Below are 14,381 nucleotides of genomic sequence, written 5' to 3' on the forward strand. Positions count from 1 at the left end.
ACTAGTACATTATAAATAGGACCTTTTACTATTGTATTTTCATCTTGGTTATTCTGGTTCCCCCTCTGGGGCCGAAGCTAATGACCACCATGATCACTTATGTATTTTCAACGGTGGAGTTTCTACACCCCATAGATTAAGGTGTGGAGCTCTGCTGTTCTTCATGAATTAATGCAAAATACTACTATTTTTCTATTCAATTCATGCTTATTCTTATTCTAAGATATTCATTCGCACACAAGAACATGATGAATGTGATGATTATATGACACTCATCACCATTCTCACTTATGAACGCGTGCCTGACAACGACTTCCGTTCTACATGATTCTAACATTGCATGATTCTTGAAATTCTCATTAAGAATTTTGAATTCCTTAATTTCTTTTTCCAAATAATTTTCGAAAAAACTACAAAAAAAATAGTAAAATCATAAAAAAACCAAAAATTTTGTGTTTGAGTCTAGTGTTTATTTTTAATTCTCTTGCATTTTTCGAATATATGCATTATGTTCTTCATTAATCTTCAAGTTGTTCTTGATGATTTTATTGGTTCTGATCTTTAAATTCTCTTGTTTTGTATCTTTTGTTGTTTTTCATATGCATTTTCAATTTGTTAGTATCTCCAATATGAAAATTTCTAAGTTTGGTGTCTTGCATGCATTATTTATCTGATCTTAGTTCTCCATGATTAGTTTCATTTTGTTGTTTTTCATCATTAAAAATTCAAAAATTTTTTTCAAAATTTTGTCTTTTCAAGTTAATAATACAGAGAATTGAAGATTCAGAACATTTAACAGAGGAATTACAGAGAAAAGCTGGGCGTTCAAAACACCCAGTGACGAAGGAAAACTGGCGTTTAAACCCTGGCTGGGCGTTAAACGCCCAAAAGGGTAGTATTTTGGGCGTTAAACGCCAGAATGGATACCATTCTGGGCGTTTAACGCTAGGATGGCAAAGGAGGAGAGATTTTGTTTTCAATTCAAATCTTTTTCAAATTTTCATAATTTTTCAAAATCAAATCTTTTCCAAATCATATTTTTTTATCATATCTTTTTCAAAATCAAATCCTTCCCATTTTTCTCTCACTATTTTCGAAAATCCTTGCTACCAATTAATGATTTGATTCAAAATTTTCAAGTTTGTTACTTCTTTGTTAAGAAAGTTTCAATATTTGAATTTTAAAAATCAAATCTTTTTTTTTAAATTGTTTTTCAATCATATCTTCTCAATCACATCTTTTTCAAAATAATTTTCAATCATATCTTTTTCAAAACCACTTTTTCAAAAAAAAAATCTTTTTAATTAAGTAATTTATTTAGTTTTTAAATATCATTTTGTTTCCCTTTCTAATTTTCGAATTCTAACTACATTTTAAAATAAAAACAAAAATATTTTCCTTTTATTTTAATTAAAATTCTAATTCTCTCCCCCTCCTCACCTTATTCTATTTAAGGACTAACACTCCTCCTTAATTAGCAATTCGGACTTTGTCCTTCTTCATAAGTTCGAATTCTCCTCTCTACCTCATCCTTCCATTCTTCTTTTCCTCTGACACATTAAGGAATCTCTATACTGTAACATAGAGGATTCCATACTTTCTTTGTCTTCTTCTCTATCATATGAGCAGGAACAAAGATAAAGGCATTCTTGTTGAAGCTGATCCTAAACCTGAAAGGACCTTGAAGAGAAAGCTAAGAGAAGCTAAAGTACAACTCTCTGGAGAGGACCTAACAGAAATTTTTGAATAGAAAGCAGACAAAACAAACATGGCCGAACCCAACAACATTGGTGGAGATGCAAGGAAGATGCTTGGTGACTTTATTGCACCCTCTTCTGACTTCTGTGAAAGGAGCATCTCAATTCCTGCAATTGGAGCAAACAACTTTGAGCTTAAGCCTCAATTACCAGAATTGCAAGTATCATGGACTTCCATTGGAAGATCCTCATCAGTTTTTAGCTGAGTTCTTGCAAATCTGTAACACTGTTAAGACTCATGGGGTTGACCCTGAGGTCTACAAACTTATGCTTTTCCCTTTTGCTGTAAGAGACAGAACTAGGACATGGTTGGACTCACAACCTAAGGACAGCCTGAACTCTTGGGAAAAGCTGGTTAATGCCTTCTTGGCAAAGTTTTTTCCACCTCAAAAATTAAGTAAGCTTAGAGTAGAAGTCCAAACCTTCAGACAGAAGGAAGGTGAATCCCTCTATGAAGCTTGGAAAAGATACAAGCAATTGATCAGAAGGTGTCCTTCTGGTATGCTTTCAAAATGGAGCATCATATGCATATTCTATGATGGTCTGTTTGAACTGTCCAAGATGTTATTGGACAACTTTGCTGGTGGATCTCTTCATCTGAAGAAGATGCCTGAAGAAGCCCAGGAACTCATTGAAATGGTTGCAAATAACCAATTCATGTACACTTCTGAAAAGAATCCTGTGAATAATGGGTCAACTCAGAAGAAAGGAGTTCTTGAGATTGATACTCTGAATGCCATGTTTGCTCAGAACAAAATATTGACTCAGCAGGTCAATATAATTTCTCAGAGTCTGTCTGGAATGCAAGCTGTATCAGGCAGTACTAAAGAAGCATCTTCTGAAGAAGAAGCTTATGATCCTGAGAACCCTGCGATGGAAGAGGTAAAATACATAGGAGAATCTTATGGAAACACCTATAATCCTTCATGGAGAAATCATCTAAATCTCTCATGGAAGGATCATCAGAAGCCTCAAGGCTTCAACAGTAATAATGGTGGAAGAAATAGGTTTAGTAATAGCAAGCCTTTTCCATCATCTTCTCAGCAACAGACAGAGAATTCTGAGCAGAATCTCTCTAACTTAGCAGTCATAGTCTCTGATCTATCTAAAATCACACTAAGTTTCATGACTGAAACAAGGTCCTCCATAAGAAATTTGGAGGCACAAGTGGGTCAGCTGAGTAAGAAAGTTACTGAACTCCCTCATAGTACTCTCCCAGGCAATACAGAAGAGAATCCCAAGAGAGAGTGCAAGGTCATAAACACGTCCCACATGGCCGAACCTGTAGAGGAGGGAAAGGCAGTGATTTCCACTGCGGAAGACCTCAATGGGTGTCCACTGGCCTCCAAGGAGTTCCCTAATGAGGAACCAGAGGAATCTGAGGCTCAGATAGAGACCATAGAGATTCCACTGAACCTACTTCTACCATTCATGAGCTCTGATGAGTATTCTTCCTCTGAAGAGGATGAAGATATTGCTGAAGAGCAAGTTGCTAAGTATCTTGGAGCAATCATGAAGCTGAATGCCAAGTTATTTGGTAATGAGACTTGGGAGAATGAACCTCCATTGCTCATCAATGAACTGAATACCTTGGTTAGGTAGAAATTACCTAAGAAGAAATCGGACCCTGGAAAGTTCTCAATACCTTGTACCAAAGGCACCATGACCTTTGAGAAGGCTCTGTGTGACCTGGGGTCAAGTATAAACCTCATGCCCCTCTCTGTAATGGAGAAACTAGGGATTCTTGAGGTACAAGCTGCAAGAATCTCACTAGAGATGGCAGACAATTCAAGAAAACAGGCTTATGGACTTGTAGACGATGTCTTGGTGAAGGTTGAAGGCCTTTACATCCCTGCTGATTTCATAATCCTGGAAACTGGGAAGAATATGGATGAATCCATCATCCTTGGCAAACCCTTCCTAGCCACATCAAAAGCTATGAGTGATGTTGACAGAGGAGAGTTGGTCCTTCAAGTGAATGAGGACTACCTTGTGTTTAAGGCTCAAGGATCTCCCTCTGTAACCATGGAGAGGAAGCATAAAAAGCTTCTCTCAAAGCAGAGTCAAACAGAGCCCCCACATTCAAACTCTAAGTTTGGTGTTGGGAGGCCATCATCATGCTCTGAGAATATGTGAGGCTCCATAAGAGCCCACTGTCAAGCTATTGACATTAAAGAAGCGCTTGTTGGGAGGCAACCCAATTTTTATCTATCTATGTTAAATTTCTATTTTCTATTATTATTTTATGTTTTCTTTAGGTTGATGATCATGTGAAATCACAGAAACAACTGAAAAAGCAAAAATAGAATGAAAAATAGCATAAAAAATGGCATACGCTGGAGGAGAAGCTTACTGGCGTTTAAACGCCAGTAAGGGTAGTAGAATGGGTGTTAAACGCTCAGTCTGGCACCATTCTGGGTGTTTAATGCCAGAAAAGGGCACCATACTGGCGTTTAACGCTAGAAAGGTCACAAAGCTGGCGTTTAACGCCAGAAAAGGGAGAAAAGTTGGCGTTTAAATGCCAGAAAGGGAAGAAAAGCTGGCGTTAAACGCCAGAAATGGGCAGTGACCTGGAGTTTAACGCTAGGATTGGCACTCCAAGGGGCGTTTACACGCCAAAATGGTACAGGAATGAGAAATCCTTGACACCTCAAGATCTGTGGATCCTACAGGATCTGCACCTACCTCAACTCTCTCTCTCTCTTCTTCACACCTTCCCATAACACCCTTCCCCAAATACCCCTCACCAATCACCTCCATTTCTCTTCCCCATCATCTCTTCACCAATCACCTCCACCCACTCTTCCCCAAAAACCCCACCCACCTTACAATTCAAATTCAAATACTTTCCCTCCCAAACCCAACCCCTAATACATGAAAACCCCCTCTCTTTCACCCTATAAATACCCCCTTCACCACCTTCATTTTCACACATCATAAACACTACTACTCCCCCTTGGCCGAATCACTAAACCCCCTCCATCTCCTCTATTTCTTCTTCTTCTTCTCCTTTCTTTCTTCTTTTGCTCGAGGACGAGCAAACCTTCTAAGTTTGGTGTGGTAAAAGCGTTGCTTTTTGTTTTTCCATAACCATTTATGGCACCTAAGGTCAGAGAAACCTCTCAAAAGAGGAAAGGGAAGGCAAAAACTTCCACCTCTGAGTCATGGGAGATGGAGAGATTCATCTCAAAGGTCCATCAAGACCACTTCTATGAAGTTATGGCCAAGAAGAAGGTGATCCCTGAGGTCCCTTTCAAGCTCAAAAAGAGTGAATATCCGGAGATCCGACATGAGATTCGAAGAAGAGGTTGGAAAGTTCTCACCAACCCCATTTAGCAGTCAGAATCTTAATAGTTCAAGAGTTCTATGCTAATGCATGGATCACCAAAAACCATGATCAAAGTATGAACCCGGACCCAAAGAATTGGCTCACAATGGTCCGGGGGAAATACTTAGACTTCAGTCCGGAAAATGTAAGGTTGACATTCAACTTGCCAATAATGCAAGGAGATGCATGCCCCTACACTAGAAGGGTCAACTTTGATCAAAGGTTGGACCAAGTTCTTATGGACATCTGTGTGGAAGGCGCCCAATGGAAGAGAGATTCAAGAGGAAAGCCGGTTCAACTAAGAAGGCTTGATCTCAAGCCAGTGGCTAGGGGATGGTTGGAGTTTATCCAACGCTCAATCATTCCCACTAGCAACCGGTCTGAAGTCACTATAGACCGGGCTATCATGATCCATAGCATCATGAATGGAGAGGAAGTAGAAGTTCATGAGGTTATATCCCTAGAACTCTACAAGGTGGCGGACAAGTCCTCTACTTTGGCAAGGCTAGCCTTCCCTCATCTCATTTGTCACCTCTACAATTCAGCTGGAATTGTGTAACAACCCTGATTTTCGAGTACATGAGATCTTTTCTGAAAGTACGGATTTCTCCGGAAGATCAGTAAAGGGAACACCTCTGCTATATCATCAAGCATCTCAATTCTAATTATCATTATGTCATCCTTATGCTAGAACCTCCTCTGAGGCAAGCTCGATAATGCAATCGTGAAGAACCTAGTTTTTGAACTGTATCGGTTGGCAGTTTTGATTCTGATTTTCGTAAATAGTCTCTGTTTGACGAACCGGACTCGATTCATGAGAGGAGAAAGATAATAGTATAATATTACCATTATATTAGTATTAGAAAATTCTTGAATGTTATTATAAGGTTACCTAGTCTGTTTTTGTTAAAAACAGAAAATCGGTTTAACCGGGTTCACAATTTACTGGTGCAGCTTAGCACCAGCACTCTTTGATGACTTTAGCAATGCTAAGGTCTCATTATTCATGTTTTATTCTCATAATAAATATGTTACTAGTGTCATTTATGCTAGTATCTCAGAAAATAATTTTTAGAGATGTTTTTGCAAGTGTTCCGATACATCTAGTTTTAGTAGTTACACACCTGAGATATTTTAATATTATTTTAATCCACCTCCAAGACAACCAATCACAACTCACCTTACACCCCCAAGACCTACAAGGCTGTCTCATTTCATCATTTTGGCCGAAAATAACAAGAGAGAAAAGAGAGAAACTTTCATGAACACTTAATCTTCAAAGCTTGATTTCTTCTGAACTAAAACTCAAATCAAAACTCCGATTTCACCAAAATGATCCTCTCTTCTTCCTCTACATAACCATGTAACTTATCAAGGATGGAAATAAGGTGAGATGGCTGTCTTCCTCCCATTTCAATTCGGTTTTCAAGGAAAACCATGCAAAACATGTGTTTTCTTGATGTTCTTCCTTAGGAATCATGCTTAACTTGACTTGAGGGCCAAGAAACGTGAATTTCCAGCAAGTCTAAGGTGAGATATCTCTTCCTAACATACTGAGTGAGATTTGGTCAGTTGAGAGTTTTTGGATTTAAAGTTGTTCTTGATGTGATTTAGGAGGAAAAAGTGCTTAAGGACCACCTGAAAATTTAACCGAATTAGGAGCAGCAAAACCAGGTAGGGATTGACAAATTTAATCTTGATTGATTGTGTTTGAGTTGTGTGATTATGATATGGTTTGGCTGTGCTTGAAATTGATTGTTTGTATGAGTAATTCTTGTTGAAATTTTGGTGAAAATTTGATGAAATTTGATGAAATTCAAGCTATGAATGTGTGTTCTTGTGGCTGCTGGAAAACGAAACCCTAGAGCTTAAATTGAGGTTCAATTTGTGTTAAAATCATGTAGAAAAGATGGGGTTTTAGTGGCTGGAAATTTATTTTGAGTAATGGTAAAAATCGGTTGCTGAAAAGACTGAAAAACGGGTAAAAACAAAGAAAGAATCTGAAGAATTTACGAAGAACACGAAGAACACTTTGAGTGTGGTGAAGAACAATGAAGAACACCTTTTTGATCCATAAAAGGGCAAGGAAGTAAATATTTTGGTGTTTGGGGGGTTATTTTGTAATTTCTAAAAGTTAGGGTGGTAAAAGTAGAAATATTAAAAGTTACGAGTGGTAAAAAGTGAATTTTAAAGGTTAAAGGTTAAAGTAAAGTTAATTTTCGAAAATTTAATAATAAAATAATGTGGAAAAGGCAGTTTTCTGTAAAAGCTTTAGAAAGACAACTTTAAGTGCAGAATCTCATAATTACCTTCATAAAACACTTAGGGAGTGGTAAAAACATATTAGTGAGGCAAAGATAAATAAAAGATAAAAAGTTGAAGAAAAGATAAAAATCGAAGAAAAAGTTTGTAAAGTTTTAACGACAGAAAAACAGACAGAGACTAGTGAACGAACTAGGGCAACTTAGTTAGTCCTTGAATTGCGAATAGGGTTAGGCATTATATGAAAAGTTAAACTGTTTCAGTATAGACTTAATGAACCTATACTTGGGACATGCTAACTATTCATACCGAAATTTACATAAGCTTTAAATACACGAGTTAGACGGAGAAATCAGAGCAGGGTAAAAAGACTAAGAGCAGAAGGCTTATTGAAAAGTTATTTGTTGCTTGAGGCAACTCAAGAAATAGTATATATATATATATATATATATATATATATATATATATATATATATATATATATATATATATATATATATATTTGTTGCTTAATGCAACCCAAGAGATGTTTGTTTATTTATCTGTTGCCCTGAGGCAACCCAAGAGTAATTTTCCGTTCCCAAGAGTATATATTTCCTGCGAGTAGAAAGCAGAGGCTGTCTCAATAGAGCTGCTAATAATTGTATGCACATTTATTTGAACAGAAAATCGTATCCGGGAAATCGTGAACTCGTGACTGGATAAATGTCGGGAATACAGGTGCTAACCGACACATGAGCTCATGGCCTGCGCTAGGGCTAGACATGCATCATTCTTGTCTGCGCATCATTCTCTGTTGCATTCTTTCTTGTGTGTGATCTATTTCTTTATGTTTGTTTGCTTGAGTGCTAGGTCTATGCTTTATCTTCTTATTCTTCTGCTTGTGTTCTGTTCTTTGTTTTTCTATCTATTTTTATCTTCTGTTTACTACATTACTATATTCTATTATCCATCTGCTAATCGAAAACAAATAAATGAACGTAACTAACAACCCCGACCCTACTAAGAACTCCCCAGTTCTTACCCCTTCTCTCTCCCTTTCCCCTTCAGATGGAAGTAAGAGTACCTTACCATAGTTCGCTGATGACCGTTCGCAAGAAGAGGATTCCGCTCTAGATAGTCTTCTTAGTCTAGGGTGAATATCGTTCTCTGATTATATGTATATACTGTGAGACCAGCCAACGTCTGCACCCCGTTCGTATGCGTACTTTAACCTAAATCCTGTGTACGAGATTCCTATTGTGTGGCTACTTCATGAGGTACCAGAGAGACATCCTGTGAAAAAGTCTGATCGTGCAGAGGAGTAGCAGATGATGTTCTATCTTTTGATGATGTTCCACTTGAGTTGAGTTTTGAAGACCTAGAACGTACTTTCCCTCGCTTTAGTAGTTTAGAGGGACTAGGTGAGTATAGAGTCTAGGCTAGCCTAGGTGACAGCTTAGGGACCTCTTGAACAGGTCAGGACCAGGGATGTTGTATGTATATATATGTATATAGATATTATTTAGCTATATCTAGGGGTGTTCTAACTAACAGTCTATATGCTAATAAAGGCTGAATCACCGAATGTTGTCAACTACTTGTGACGTATTTTTATGTGGTTGTTTATAACTGTTTTATCTGTTATTACTTGTGAATTGATTATAAATGTTTCTGTCTATTAATCCAAATGTTTTCAAAAAAAAAAAAAAATACACCACGCAAATTAACTACGCGTTTAACAACGAATCAGGCTCATATGATAAATAATAGATAATAATTAGGAAGACAAATTGGTAGCGCTCAGTTTCCGGTATGATCTAGACATATTGAAAATTGGGTCGTTACAATTTGGTATCAGAGCAGTTCGTTTCCAGTAGAGCCTGGGGAGTGGACTGACTATGCTTCATTGCATACTCTGTTGTGTGTCTCATGCGTATAGGATATCCCAGTGATATATGTTGCATGATTGTCTCTGTGTTTTCATTTTGGGAATGTTCACACTTGACTTTAAGTGTTAAGACTGATCACCTTAACAAGGATTGTTTGGTGTGAACAAGACTACAATGGGTTCACGGAGACGAGGCGTACGGGAAGGAATTCCTAATGTTAACTACGAGAGGGAACAGGAAACGTTTATGGTTACCATGAACAATGTGGCTGAAGTAGTGCGTGAAGCTGCTGTAGCAGCAGCTAGGGCTGTTGAACGTCTCGGAGTGAGAAATGGGAACGAGAATGAATACGGAGAAGATAATGGGAATGATGAGAACAACTTAGGGCATCCTGAAAGACCTATGACCCTTGCGACATTTCTGAAGGTTAATCCGCCTAAGTTCAAGGGTACACTCATTGCAACTGACACTGATAATTAGTTTCGAGGTATTGAACGATCACTGAGAGTGCAACATGTTCCAGAAGGACAACACGTGGAGTTTGCTACTTATATGCTCGAGGGAGAAGCTGAGTACTGGTGGCAGGGGATACAGCGACTGCTACAACAGAATGAAAATGACATTCCTTAGGATATCTTTAGGGACAAATTTTATAAAAAGTATTTTCTGGGAGCAGCACGAGATGCTAAGGAGATGGAGCTTATGCAGTTGAAACAAGAGGATATGACTATTGCTGAGTATGCCCGTAAGTTCGATGACTTGTGCCCTTTCTCCAAGATTTGTCAAGGGAACCCAGAAGACTTTGAGGAATGGAAGTGTTTAAAGTTTGAAGGAGGACACCGAGAAGAACTGATGAATTCTGTTGTTTTGCTGGAGATACGAAATTTTGCTGAACTGGTGAATAAAAGTAAACTAGTGGAAGAATGTTCAAAGAAGGTGGCGATAGCTCGAGCAAGTCGTAGGGAGGATTCACAAAGAGACTTTGTTCAAAATTTAGCCCCTCAAGGTCGCAACTTTAAAGCCATTGGTCAATTCCAGTATTGGAATGGAAACCACCGAGATGTCAGCCTTTTAACTCGTAATAATGGTAGTGACAATAACCGTGACATTGAACAAGGACATGAGAGTCAACCTCACCAAGCTCAAAGTGGTGTAGTATGCCCAACTTGTGGAAAGCATCATGGTAGTAGGCTTTGCCTGTTCAGAATAGGTTTATGTTACTATTGTAATAAGGAAGGACATCGGGCAAGAGACTGTCGAAAAAGAATGGTAGATGAGTCTGCTGGCAATACTATAAAGTTTGGATTTATCGCTCGACGTAAAGTAAGGCAAGGCAATGGTAAACAAGCCCGTCAAGCTTACATAAACCCTGCATGTAAGCAATGCGAAAAAGAGCATAGTAACAGGTCTTGCCAGTTTGGATCACCTAACTGCTATGCTTGTGGAGAACTTGGACACGTTGCCAAGGATTGTCCGAAGGGATTTACTCAAAATTCAGTTAGAACCCAGCAACAAGGACGAGTGTTTGCTATCACTATTGATGATGTTGTGCAATCGAACGCCCTCATTCAAGGTCAGGTTATGTCAAGAATCGATTTCTAACTGTACTGTATGATTCGGGTGCATCGCATTCTTTTATTTCTTTAACTGTTGCTCGTGAGTTGGGACTAGATTTCTCTGAGTTGAACTTTGATCTGATTGTCCATACACCTGCATCCCAAAATGCTTTGACTAGTTTAGTGTGCCTGCAAGTACCATTCACTATTAGGAACAGAACTTTTATACATGATCTAATCTGTTTGCCTCTATGTGGTTTAGAAGTTATTCTAGGGTTAGATTGGTTATCTAAGTATCATGTTTTCCTTGATTGCTATGAAAGAACTGCTGTTATTCCGTCTGATAGTTTAGATATTAAACCATTTCTGTCTCATATTTTATATCTGAATTCTGTAAGAGTTGCATTAGACAGGAGTGATTGTGAGGGGTACATTCTGTTAGCGGCTAGCTCGAATGATAGTGAACTAAGCTTAGAACGAATCCAAGTGATGAAGGAATTTCCTGATGTTTTCTTGGACGACATACCTGAGTTTCCTCCTCAGCGAGAGATAGAATTCAGCATTGATCTAGTACCTGGAGCCGGACCGATTTCCATAGCACTGTACTGGATGTCACCATTGCTTGCAGAGCTGAAGAAGCTGTGAGATAGGATCGTAGTGGCCTATGGAGGTACAAGAAAAGAATTTGTGTGCCTAACTCTGAGGAATTGCGACAAAAGATTCTTGCTGAAGCTCACCAAAGTAGATTTTCTATGCATTCTGGAGTGACAAAGATGTATCGAGATTTGAAACAAATGTTCTGGTGGCCGGGCTTAAAGAAAGAAGTAGCTGATTATGTTTCAAAATGTTTAACCTGCCAGAAGATGAAGGTGGAACATCAGAAGCTGTCAGGAACCCTGCAACCCTTAGAAATACCACAATGGAAATGGGAGCAGATTTCTATGGATTTTGTCACGGGATTGCCAAGGACCTCAACTGGACACGATACCATCTGGGTAATTGTGGACAGGTTGACAAAGTCAGCGCACTTCCTTCCGATTCGAGTTGACTATACTTTAGAAAGGCTGGAACGAATATATATTCAAGGAATCGTACGACTACATGGGGTACCTTCATAAATTGTCTTAGATCGAGTTTTGAGGTTTACTACTAGATTTTGGAGAGCTTTTCAGAAAGCGTTGAAAATAGAATTGCACATGAGTATAGCATACTATCCTCAGATAGACGGACAATCAGAGCAGACAATCCAGACATTAGAGGACATGTTACGATCATGTATGATAGACAACCAAAGCAGCTGGAATAAGTATTTGGTTTTAGTCAAATTCGTCTACAACAACAGTTTCCAATAAAGTATCGGGATGGCACCATATGAAGCTCTCTATGGAAGAAGATGTCGGACACCATTGTGTTGGAATGACGATGGAGAAGCTAGTGTCTTAGGTCCAGAATTAGTGTAAGAAACTACTGAGAAGATAAAGGAGATTCGTCGGAAGATCCAGACAGCACAAAGCCGTCAAAAGAGCTATGCCGATAATAGACGTAGACCCTTAGTGTTTAGTGACGAAAACCGTGTCTTTCTAGAAGTAACCTCGATTACTGGAATAGGTAGAGCCCTTAAGACTAAAAAGCTTAACCCACGATACATAGAACCTTTCCAAATACTTAAAAGGGTCGGTCTAGTAGTTTATCAGATAGTCCTTCCTCCTTATTTATCAAACCTTCATGATGTTTTTCATGTCTCGCAACTTAAGAAATATATTCCTGACAAGAGTCACGTTTTACAACCAGAGACAGTACAGTTATGAAATGATTTGACATATCAAGCATCACCGGTTCAGATAGTAGAAAGAAGTGATAAGCAGCTAAGAGGCAAAGTTGTTCGCTTAGTCAAAGTAGCATGGGAACCAAGAGGAGAGGAAGAGCACACTTGGGAACTGGAAGATAAGATGAAAGATGATTACCCGCATTTATTCCTAGGTAACTAAAATTTTGAGGGCAAAATTTTCTTTTAGAAGGGTAGAATGTAACAACCCTGATTTTCGAGTACATGAGATCTTTTCTGAAAGTACGGATTTCTCCGGAAGATCAGTAAAGGGAACACCTCTGCTATATCATCAAGCATCTCAATCCTAATTATCATTATGTAATCCTTAAGCTAGAACCTCCTCTGAGGCAAGCTCGATAATGCAATCGTGAAGAACCTAGTTTTTGAACCGTATCGGTTGGCAATTTTGATTCTGATTTTCGTAAATAGTCTCTGTTTGACGAATCGGACTCAATTCATGAGAGGAGAGAGATAATAGTATAATATTATCATATATTAGTATTAGAAAATTCTTGAATGATATTATAAGGTTACCTGGTCTGTTTTTGTTAAAAACAGAAAATAGGTTTAACCGGGTTCACAATTTATTGGTGCAGCTTAGCACCAGCACTCTTTGATGACTTTAGCAATGCTAAGGCCTCATTATTCATGTTTTATTCTCATAATAAATATGTTACTAGTGTAATTTATGCTAGTAGCTCAGAAAATAATTTTTAGAGATGTTTTTACAAGTGTTCCGATACATCTAGTTTTAGTAGTTACACACCTGAGATATTTTAATATTATTTTAATCCACCTCCAAGCCAACCAATCACAACTCACCTTACACTCCCAAGAACTCCAAGGCTGTCTCATTTCATCATTTTGGCTGAAAATAACAAGAGAGAAAAGAGAGAAACTTTCATGAACACTTAATCTTCAAAGCTTGATTTCTTCTGAACTAAAACTCAAATCAAAACTCCGATTTCACCAAAATGATCCTCTCTTCTTCCTCTACATAACCATGTAACTTATCAAGGATGGAAATAAGGTGAGATGGCTGTCTCCCTCCCATTTCAATTCGGTTTTCAAGGAAAACCATGCAAAACATGTGTTTTCTTGATGTTCTTCCTTAGGAATCATGCTTAACTTGACTTGAGGGCCAAGAAACGTGAATTTCCAGCAAGTCTAAGGTGAGATATCTCTTCCTAACATACTGAGTGAGATTTGGTCAGTTGAGAGTTTTTGGATTTAAAGTTGTTCTTGATGTGATTTAGGAGGAAAAAGTGCTTAAGGACCACCTGAAAATTTAACCGAATTAGGAGCAGCAAAACCAGGTAGGGATTGACGAATTTAATCTTGATTGATTGTGTTTGAGTTGTGTGATTATGATATGGTTTGGCTGTGCTTGAAATTGATTGTTTGTATGAGTAATTCTTGTTGAAATTTTGGTGAAAATTTGATGAAATTTGATGAAATTCAAGCTATGAATGTGTGTTCTTGTGGCTGCTGGAAAACGAAACCCTAGAGCTTAAATTGAGGTTCAATTTGTGTTAAAATCAAGTAAAAAAGATGGGGTTTTAGTGGCTGGAAATTTATTTTGAATTATGGTAAAAATCGGTTGCTGAAAAGACTGAAAAACGGGTAAAAACAAAGAAAGAATCTGAAGAATTTACGAAGAACACGAAGAACACTTTGAGTGTGGTGAAGAACAATGAAGAAAACCTTTTTGATCCATAAAAGGGCAAGGAAGTAAATATTTTGGTGTTTGGGGGGTTATTTTGTAATTTCTAAAAGTTA

General features: G+C 38.1%; 1 non-coding gene across 1 annotated transcript; it reads right to left on the reverse strand.

The window, feature by feature from the left end:
- Positions 1–2,156: 2,156 nt before the first annotated feature.
- Positions 2,157–2,264, reverse strand: LOC148567009 (small nucleolar RNA R71). The gene has a single exon (XR_015882717.1). It is a non-coding gene; the product is annotated as a small nucleolar RNA R71 (small nucleolar RNA).
- Positions 2,265–14,381: the final 12,117 nt, after the last annotated feature.

This window comes from Arachis ipaensis, chromosome B4 (genome assembly GCF_059453495.1).
Source record: "Arachis ipaensis isolate K30076 ecotype BB chromosome B4, ASM5945349v1, whole genome shotgun sequence".
Lineage (NCBI taxonomy): Eukaryota > Viridiplantae > Streptophyta > Magnoliopsida > Fabales > Fabaceae > Arachis > Arachis ipaensis.